Below are 10,568 nucleotides of genomic sequence, written 5' to 3'. Positions count from 1 at the left end.
AGCAGCCACACTGGCTTAGGTTCATTTACAAGAGCTCTAAGACTGCTGGTGGTGGTTGGTGGCAGCATCACCTGTGAGAGAACCCCAAGGAGAAGGTCATATTTAGGGGGCCGTTAGAAGAATGTGGTCATCAGATCATCCATCCATGAAAATTGTCCTTCCAGAGCTTCTCCCTGGATCTCTGGAGACATGTCCATTAAGAAGCCATTTCCTCACCTTACAGTTTCTGATATTCCAGTACCCCAGCTCCTGGAACAACACCCTCCCTCCATCCCTCAGCCCTGTCTCCCTCACCGCCACCCCTTACCCAGGCCCTGCCCTGCTGGGCTCCTCTGTATGGCTACTGGAATAATTCCTACCTGCACTTTGAGAGGTTCACTGTCCTGTGTGTGAGGAACAGGCAGAAGGGAAGTCCTCAAGTCCACTGTTACATTCAAGCAGCTATGCTGAGAATTTCATGGCAACTTTTGAAATAATTGGGAGATGAAGGGTCATAAGACAAAAGATGAGACATCTTACACACTTAGGAAAGGCTAATCATACACTCTCTAGTTCTCCACATCCTTGCTCAGACGGTAAAGTGTCATTTCCAAAGTCTCTTCATCACTGTCTCCCACCATTCCCCTACACACACACACACGCACGCACACGCACGCACGCACACATTCACGCACGCATGTGCTCGTGCACGGCCTTCAACAACGTCAGGCACAGCATTAGATTCTCCACACTGGAAAGTGTCATTTCCAAAGTCTCTTCATCACTGTCTCCCACCATTCCCCTACACACACACACACGCACGCACGCACGCACGCACGCACACATTCTTCCCAAAGGGATTACTGATCTCATCTGAAAAACAATCCATTCAATGTTGCCGAGCATGCCTTTAGGTTAGCCAGGAAAATCAGGCCACATTTTAAAAGGATCAGGCTTCATGTAAGAAATTCGAAAAATAAAAAAAATCAATAAATGTATGAGACTATACTATGACCAAAATGGTTTGGGTCTTTGGGGGAAAATGGAAGCAATTTGGCACCTTTGGTAGTGGTTTCTGTTCTACTGTTTGGCCAGGATGGGATTCTCCAAGGCATTCACGCAGTTCATTAAATATATTATGTTGGCTTTATTTTTCTCTCAATTTAAGAACTCAGCTCTTAGAAAACATTGCCTGAAATGAGTAGTTTAGGCCTCAGAAGCATATCCATTTTGACTAATAAAACACTAATTCTCTAAATAAGCAAGATGGCTTTTCTTAAATGAGGATCTAATTGTGAAATCCTATATCCTTAAATCTAGCAAATTATTAGCAAAGACATTCTAAGCCTACATGACTTGGATCAGATTTCTCATCATCAGAAAAAGGAATAATTTCTCTATCATCGGAATTCAAAATTAACTACAGGAACACTGGCCTCAGCTGGCAATTATCTTTCAAAGTCAACAAATCCACATTCTAGGACCCTGGAAAATTTGGGTCCCTTTAATGACTTTTCCCATTCTACCCATGTAGGCCCCCATCCTCCCCACCCTCACCCCACATCACCCACCAGCGTATCACTTTCAAATCTTTAACCCGCCTTCTTGTCTGCTCTTATTGGAGATTAGAAATGGCTCCTATCTTTAATGAAATTTTCTTCCTCAAATTCTAGAGACAAAACATTATTGCCCATATTTTCATGTAGAGCATCTGTTCAGGTGTGACTGATGGACACTCCCAGCCCTCAAGCCAGAATTGCGTAAACTGACACACTTAAAAAAGAAAATTAGCATGTAACATCTGGGTCTCTTTACTCAGAAATGTATCGACAAGAATTAGTCTTCTGGCTATAAACGAATAACTTGGAGCAGGATATCTCACAAAAGCAGATCTTACCATTCTCTCCTGGGGGCAGGGGTGGGAGGGATGCCTTTGTCTCTTAGCATCTAGTCAGCCCTGAGAGCTGATCATTATTTAAATCATCCTTTGAATTGTTGTGAACATTATCAGCCCAGTCTGTCTTTTATTATAGCCACAGATTAAAGTCTCTCTTCAAACTACTAGGGTCGCCTGTAGGCTGTCATGTAATGTAGTATGTGCATTACAAAAGTCTAACAAAGGGAGATTTGTGTAATGAAAATCAACTGCAGAGAAGCAAAGAGGACTTTGAGAAATGCAAAGGCGATGCACATACTTCATTGCCATGTGTCTTTTGGACATGTCTATATACCAGACTTTTCAAAATAAGCTACTTTGAGCAGATCCCCAAACCAAATTGTATTCTCAGTTGTTTGTTCTCACTCATGTATATATTCATTAAATAAAAACAAAATGAGTCCTATCTATCTATAAGCAAGGCATTGACTATATTAGGTTCTGGGGATGAGATGCAAAAATAGAGTCACAGTTTCCAACCTCATGAAGGTAGGCAGTCAAATAAGAAAAAACAATACCTTGTGCTAAAGTCTCTTATAATATCAAGTGCTGGAGCTTTGGCAATGCAGAGAAGGAGCAACTGACTCGGTCCTGTAGGAGGTGACATTTACACTGATCACTGGGAGAGGTAAATACCCTGGGCTGGGTGGGGGTGGGAAGACAGAGGAAGGAAAGGGAAAGGAAAGACTATCAGGAGAAGACAACAGCATGGATGAAGACTTAAAAATGAGAGACAGCATGAGCAAAATAGACTAAAGAGAATTCAGTGAGTGAGGCAAAGAAGCTGCGAGATGGTGGGGAAAGTGGGAAAAAAAAGAAACAAATTGCAAAGGGTTTTGGACTTGTCTCTAAGGTCAAGGAAAAGTAGGGTTGACTGGATTGTTCCCAATTCTTTAGTCCCTTTGTGTTACAGAACTGACCATGGCTTCATGGTGGGCAGGGTATATGTCTCTGTCCCTTGACTTTGGGTTTAGCAATGTGACTTGATTTGGCCAATGGAACGTTAGCGGAGAAGGCCAACAGAAGCTATGAATGAGCTCACTTGGTTGGCTCATCCTCTTGTGCCTCAGCAATCAGCTAGGAAAAGGATATGCTTCATGTAGCTGCTGCCCCTTCAGTCTAGGCCCTAGAATGACAGTTCATGGACTAGACCTAAACCCAATCAGAAGCCTGAGTTCCTAACCCAGCCTCAGTGAGCCAAGCAGCCACCAACCCACAGACCTGAGAGCATGAAAATAAGTATTTTGGTGTGCCACTGAGATTTGGGAGCTTTTATACAGCAACAACGGACTAAAATACAAAGTCATGACAGAATTTTCCAGAGGGGAGTGACATGGTCATAACTGTATTTTAAAACACTCCCTGGCTCCATTATGGAGAACAGATTAAAGTAGAGAAGACCATTTGAAACATGTGCAGAGACCAGCTGGGAGATGGTTGTATTAATCCAGAGAGAAATAATGATGGCCTTGCCCAGGATGTCAGTGGTAGGGGACAGAAAGAAGCACCGGTTCCTGTTTAGTATTTCTTTAGTACACTGTTCTTATTTTGTGGGGTTCTTTTTTCATCTTCATTTAAAACCTATTTTCCTCTAAGGCCAAGATAAGCATAATCTCTCTAAGACATCAGGACTCAACAGGCTGTTTAGTAGTCCACTTCATTTGTCCATTCTACTGCCATTTACTGAATGCCTGCCATCCCAAAGCCCATAGTCCAGGAAGGAGAGACAGACATGTAAAGAAATAAGTGAAATAATGTTGGAAGTACTGTAATAAAAGAGAATAAAATCTACAGGAACATAAAAGAAAATATGACCCTTCATTAATGTTCTTGGAGACCTTGATATTAGTTCGTGTGGGCAGGGGTCTTTGTTTTATTCACTGACATATCTCAGGTGCCTAAAAGAAAATGCCTAGCACCCATAATTAGTAGAAGCCTAATAAACATTTGTGTTTTGTGCTTAATTTTTCGAACTTTGGCTCAGACTCACCCTTCTGTCTCTTTCTAGTCTGAACTGCCTCAGATAGGATTCCCATGATCTGAGATGATGGTCAGTAGTTTCAAATCACTAAGAGAGTGCAGGGTGAAGAATGAGAAGACATTGCGTTGGGCCACCAGGACTTTGCTCTTGACTTCTGAGGGCAGAGTTTCAATAGAGTGCTGAGGTAAGAAACCACAGTGCTAACACAGCTTCCTCATCCTGCTTCTTTTGGTTTTAAGTTCTCCATCACTGGGGGTTAGAATATTCACCATAGGCGCTGTAGATATGGGAAGGAAGGTACATAGCCAAGACGGGCTAGCAGGATGGCCACTACCTAAATGGTCTTTACCTTAATGGACTCATCCTGGTCTAAGTCTGCCCCTCAGTTGTTACTGTCTATGAGCTTTATCTCAGAGATCCTCATTCCCACTAACCTACAAAGGAGTAAATATTACACGCCAATATATTTCATGACAAATTTCAACTGAGAAATACAACTATTGTGTGAACTTTTTATTCTTATCTTTCTAACCAGTACATTTTTTTCCCTTTAAACAAGCTATATTGGATATCTAATATTCAAAGGTGACTTGAAGGTGGCTTGAGGTATATGGAATTAGAGCAAAGAAAGAGGGTGTCGATGTTTAAATGGAATCAGGTTTTCTTAGCCTGACATAACCTTAGGATTTGAAGTGTCAGGCATTTTGGATATTTACTGAGACTTGCAGGGCACCCTCTCCCCAGGACAGTGCTTAGAAAGGCACTGCCCATGTTTATCTAGCTCACCTTGCTTTTCTCTAGGGCTCCATTGCTGGCCAATCCTTGTTTCTGACTGACACCTGAGCTTCCTCAAAGCTTCTGAAGGCAATTTCCTGCATCAGGGCCATGGGGTTCTCCTATGTGGAATGTTTCAATACAAAATGTTTTAAAAAATCAGCAAGTGAAGAAGTGCTAAAGAAATTAAAATTTGGCTGGCTCTTCTTATAAAGCTGGTCGTAGTACTACAGTGCTGGTACGCTGATTCTAACTGTGGGTTACACATCTGTAACAAGGGATTAGGGAAAATTTCACAATGGTTTGTTTGAACAATCTTTAGTCTTCCAATGAACCACAAAGTAATAAATCATTCTGTCAGTGGTGTGTTCACCTTTACATCTCTCCCAGCTAACCCCTCATCAACTAAGCAGTTTTTCAGGATGCAATTACATGGCACTGAATAAAAAGCAAGCACAGGCTTGTAAATAATATCACTGCAGATCACCATTCTTGTCACATTTAGCCTGTGGACATTTACCCATGCAAGTACTGCTATATGGGTTATTGAAACAGTTTCAATGGGCAATTACTTTAGAATCACCTGAGAGGATGAGAATGATAGTCTTGTAACTTTCTACTTCCTAACTAGAAGGGGAAGGCCTCACATATTTATTTAAAATCCTTGGTTGGTTTGTTAGTATTTCTACTACAATTGGTACAGTTTCCAGTTTGTCATTTTTCTTTTGAGGTATCTGTCCTCTTCAGATGTCTGGTTCTTTTAGCCTATGAACTCACATTCCCTTGGAGGTACTACTGGCTGCTTGGCCTCATGATATCTACAGGTAATGGCTGAAGGCCAGCCCTTAACCTGGGTCAATTCCAAAGTTCAAAGGAAGCAGTGAAAAGCACTCCCAAGTCCTTATGCAATCCACTAACTGTATCAAGTGCTGAGGACCAGATAATGAAATAGTCACCTGTTTACTCTTGTCCCACTGAGCTAGTTCTCGGGTCAGGTACTTTGAACCCACAGAAAGCAGCAGCTCTTGGGGAAAGCGGTCTCCATAAGCTCAGAGGGTCTGCAGGGAGTGGAGTGATTGCCTGAGGTCAGGCAGTCCACCCCTTCTTCAGCCACTCTGCAGCCCAGGAGCGCTTGGGCTCTACTTAAATTACCCCCACAGCCCTCTGTGACCACAGTTCCGTCTGGCTTGAGAGTATGTCCCTCAAGAGAAGTCCTGCATCTGCTTTTGCCAGGAGCCTGGAAAGTGTCCCAGCCTGGGGCCATTTCTTATACTAATTTCTCAGTTCAGGTCTGCTAGACTACCTAAGTAATGGAAATTCAGACTGAAAACCACCTGAGAAAAGGTGGTGATTATTTTCATGGAGATACAGCTATATATTTTTTGTTTTGTTTCGTTTACCTCCGCTGATTGGATGGCTTTGCTTTCTACTCCATGGTAGCCCAATCAGGGTTCCAAGTTTGTACAAGGTTCTTAGTTCCAATTCCCCATCTTGTCTATGCCTAGAGCATTTTCTCCGGCCCCCAAAGCTGATAAAACCCAAGCACAAAGATAAGAGTACTTGATTACAGAGATTAGAGTACTCTCTTCCTCTTCCAGGGGAAACAAAGTGTCAGCAGCTGCTTATCATGTGGAACTGTAGGTCCTGCCCTGATTTTGGCCTTGAAGTATTTCCTTAATATTCTAACTATGGGTTTAAAAAGCTGCTTGCCTAATTTTATCCAGTACTTCTAGGTGTCCTGTAGTGGAAGGGCTTTCAGGTTATCCAAACTGCCACATGGCCCAAACGGAAGTCCTATCGAAACCTAGGGAGCATATAAGCATGAATATGTCCTAACTTTGCTTCCAGCTAGGGGCCAGAACCAGGGGTATTTTAAAGATGCATGCCCGCCAAGTGATTCTGATGTGCGTATCCACTTAAGAACCACTGGAACAGAAAATAATAAGCCTAGGTCATTATATCATGCAAGGAGACTGTTTATATTTTGCAGGAAAATAATCTCTGCCTATTTTTAAAAGGAAATGAAACCTTTATTGGCATCTATAAGATAAAATGCCTTGCTACAGATGATTGCTTTTTGACGGTTAGTTCTTTTTATAGCTAATTGGATGCAGACCAGTTTGCTGGAAATATGTATTATTATATAGTGGACAATTCCATTTTCTAAAAGGGTAAGGAAAAAATAGATGTTTACATCATGTTTCCTTTATGAAAACTTTCCTTGGCCACAATTTTGCTAGGCTCTGAAAACATTTTAAAACTTTTGCATCATTTGCTTCAGCCTGTCAATATGCTGAAGACCAGTATAGATATATGTACATATTTTTTCCTGAGGTATCTTAGATAGTTCTTTATTATTATTTTTTTTTATGGTGACATTGGTTAATGAAATCCAATAAGCTTCAGCTGTACACTTTAACAGTAAGGCATATATATGTTTACACTGTGTGTTCACCTCCCATAGTTAGCTTTCTTTCTGTCACCACATATTTGACCCCATTTACCCTGTCTACCTTCCCCCTCCCTTCTCCCCCTACCAGTATAGATATTTTGACCTTTGGCAGTTTTTTTGGCTGACAGGATAATAATTCGGAAATTTTTAATTATGTTGCTGATAAGATAACTAAATAAGTAGATGAAATTTTTCAAGTGACAAGTACAGTTGCCATCTAGTTTGCAGTTCTCACCAAAACCCATTAAATCCAAATGGACAAAATGTCCATTGTGAACACTGTATAGCATATTTTGCAGAATTTGTGTAGAAGGTACAAACTAAAATTTTCAAGCCACCTATCAGAATTATTGTTGATTCAATTTATGTTTGGTGTAAAAGTAATAAAACTTGAAATTAAAAAATTAGTTTTCTGCAAATTTTCTTATAAAATTAGAAAATAAATGCAGAATTTTCTTCTCAGTTATTTATACTTTGACAATCTTCATTATCATATCTAAGCAGTGTGTTCTTATCCCAAATCAAACCAATCAGAAATCCACATTCCATGTACCGTAATAAATGTTTTTATGAGGTATTTCATTTATTACTTGCGAGAACTCCCTGCTCATATTATCCGCATTTTACAAATGAGAAATAAATTCACAAGACTTCACAACTGATAAGTAGTAAAGTTGAGAACTAAACCCAGGCCAACTCTAAAGCCTGTATGTTTAACAACAAAACTACATGGCCCTTATATTTAAAAAACTAAAAAGCAAATACACAACAAGCAAGAAACCTACTTAGGAACATTCTAGGATCACAATATTTAACATCAAATTTTATTGGCTAGACCCCTTTAAATATATCCCAAATCTGGCTGCCTTTCCTCTTCTTCACCACTGCCTCTCACTCGTACATTGCAATAAAGGACCTCGGTGGTTCTCGCAGCACAAGGTGGTCTCAGGATCAGGAGTATGGGTGTCACCTGAGAACTTGTTAGAAATACAGATTCTCTGTCCCCCATCTCCCAGAACTGCTGAGTCAGGAAGTCTTGGGGTGAGACTGGTGAGCTGTCTTTTAACAAGCCCTCTAGGAGATTCTGATACACGCTCAAGTTGAACAACTGGCCTAACAGAAAGATGTATTTGTCCAGTCTTTCGAGAGCTTTGCCAACTCTATCTAGTATCTACTGAGCTATCTGTCTTTTAAGAGCCACTCTTGTACCTTTATAGAATCAAGTTTCGCCTTCAAGAACACAGTGATCTGCAATTCTTATCAAATATGTGCTTCCTTCAACTGCTGAACTGGATCTGCACAAATCCAAAACCTCAGATCTCCTGTGACTCTGATAATTTCCAAGGCTTCAGATACCAAGCCTATACATAGAATTCTTTATATTGAAGCAGAGTTTAAAAACGAAAATAATTAAAAAGGTTTTCTAATCTCTGCTTGTGCCTCTCAAATGTTAAAGGTGACTAAAATTAAAGGACCGAAAATAGTAAGTCCTTGTATGTCAATAATATCTCAATAAAACTGGAAAAAGTTCAAAAATTTAAAAACTATCAAGTCCAGGCAAGGATATAGAGCAATAGGAACTCTCTTGCATTGTTGGTGGGACTGTACATTGATACATCTGCTTTGGAAAATTATTTGACAGCAATCACTAAAGATGCAAATACGTGTACTCTGTGACCCACACTTGGACATACGCCCAACAGAAATGAGTGATTATATCCATTAGCACAAATATACAAGTATGTTGACAGCACTGGTATTCATAACAGCCAAATGCTCGAAACACCCAAATGTCTGTCAAATATAGAACAGATAATTATGAAATACTATACAGTGGTTCAAAAAAAAACCACCACTGTTTTTGCTACCTACAATAATATTGATCCATCTTACAGGTATAATGTTGAGTGAAAGAAGGCAGACAGAAAAGAGTACATACCGTGATTTCATTTTTATGAAGTTAAATAAATATATAAAAACTAATCCATGGTGATAGAAACCAAAAGAGTAATTACTTTGGGCGGAGGGGACTAGGAAGGGTATGAGAATGACATGTGAGATGCTGGAACGTTCTGTATCTTGATCTGGGTGGTGGTTACATAGGTATAGACATGTAAAAAAATTCATCAAGCTCCATTCCTAAGATTTGTGCACTTGACTGTATGTGAGTAACATCTGAAAATTTTTATTATTTTATTTTTAATTTTTTTTCTGTTCAGCTAAGACAGCTGTACATGTTACATTCAGCCACAACTGAGAACAGAACTAGTCCAGAATGTCACAGGTCCAGAGCAAATGAACTGTTGTTTTTGTACGAGCAAGGCAGGTCTCTCAAAAGGCAGTCACAACGATCAGATGGCAATGGATGTTCTAGATCTATTAAGATCTACACAGCAGGCATGCAGTCCAGCAATTTGTATCAACGTCCCTGGCCTCTGGCTTTCCTTATTTCTGCTATGGCTTCCACGGGTGCACAAGCTAGCAAGTTTACTTGGACCTCTGCCTCATCTTTCTTCTTTTGGGCGTCAGCCTGCATATTCGCTTCCTCCTCTACTTGGCTCTCATGGTGAGGAGGTTTCTAAGAAAATGGTGCTAAGGCCGAGAGAGCTCAAAATTTTTAAAAAGTGAAATCTATTTAAAGAATATTAGAGGGGATCTAGATCATAATTGACAGCATCAGCCCTGAAGTCAGCTTTCCTCTCCTCCCCAATTCCCATGCATGCTTAGCAGCTGCAGTACCTCTTACCAACCAAACACCCAAACTCTCTGTGACATCCAGCAGATAGCTTTTCCTTTATCTCTCTTTTCTTTCATCCTGAACCCTAGATTTGACTCGGCTTTTTACTAAATCCTTTGCTCTTGCCCACCACCTCTCAGGTCCACCTCTTTCTAAGTCCATCCTATTCTCCCAATTCTGCATCCCGAAACATCTGGAATAGGATAGCAAAGACAAAATTTTCTTTGCTAGTTATAGAGAGAGAAGTAGAGAATACTCAGCCAGTATTTTGTCCTCTCACACACTCTCAGTGATGAAGTTAATTGAACTTTCCTAGAGAAAAGACAGCACTGAGTAGTTATTTCTTTTAAATGATAGTGGGTACCAGTACAAACAACTGACCTCTCACCTACAATGTAATAAGCTTTTGTCTTGCTCTTAGCAATATCTAGTAGCCTATACCAGGAATTCCATGCATGTTTTTTTTTTTCTTTCTGAAGTTTGTAATGGTAAAACTGGGAAGCACCATGGCTTCTAGAGAATGGCAGAAGTGCTAAATTGCACTTTTCTAAAATGTGAATATTGGCAGTACATGTCAGCTTTAAAAGGAACCGGCCATGGGCACAGAGAACAGTGGTAATCAATAGCGCTTCCTGGTATAAATCCCCAATGTTAAATTTAGAGTCTTTGACCATTTTTTCTCAACCTGGGGTCTGAGACTATCTGGGGT

At 40.4% G+C, this 10,568-nt stretch overlaps 1 long non-coding RNA gene across 1 annotated transcript in view; it reads right to left on the bottom strand.

Annotated features, from left to right (window-relative positions):
• Positions 1-337: 337 nt before the first annotated feature.
• LOC107195652 overlaps positions 338-10,568 on the bottom strand; it is a 19,701-nt gene continuing 9,470 nt past the window's right edge. The window contains exons 5-6 of the long non-coding RNA XR_003046209.1: positions 4,683-4,792; positions 338-464 (exon numbers count right to left, since the gene is read on the bottom strand). This is a non-coding gene — a long non-coding RNA (uncharacterized LOC107195652). The remainder of the gene's footprint in view (positions 465-4,682; positions 4,793-10,568) is intronic.

This window comes from Pteropus alecto, unplaced genomic scaffold (assembly GCF_000325575.1).
Source record: "Pteropus alecto unplaced genomic scaffold, ASM32557v1 scaffold23, whole genome shotgun sequence".
NCBI classification, from domain to species: domain Eukaryota; kingdom Metazoa; phylum Chordata; class Mammalia; order Chiroptera; family Pteropodidae; genus Pteropus; species Pteropus alecto.
This window is presented reverse-complemented; position numbering and strand designations above follow the sequence as displayed.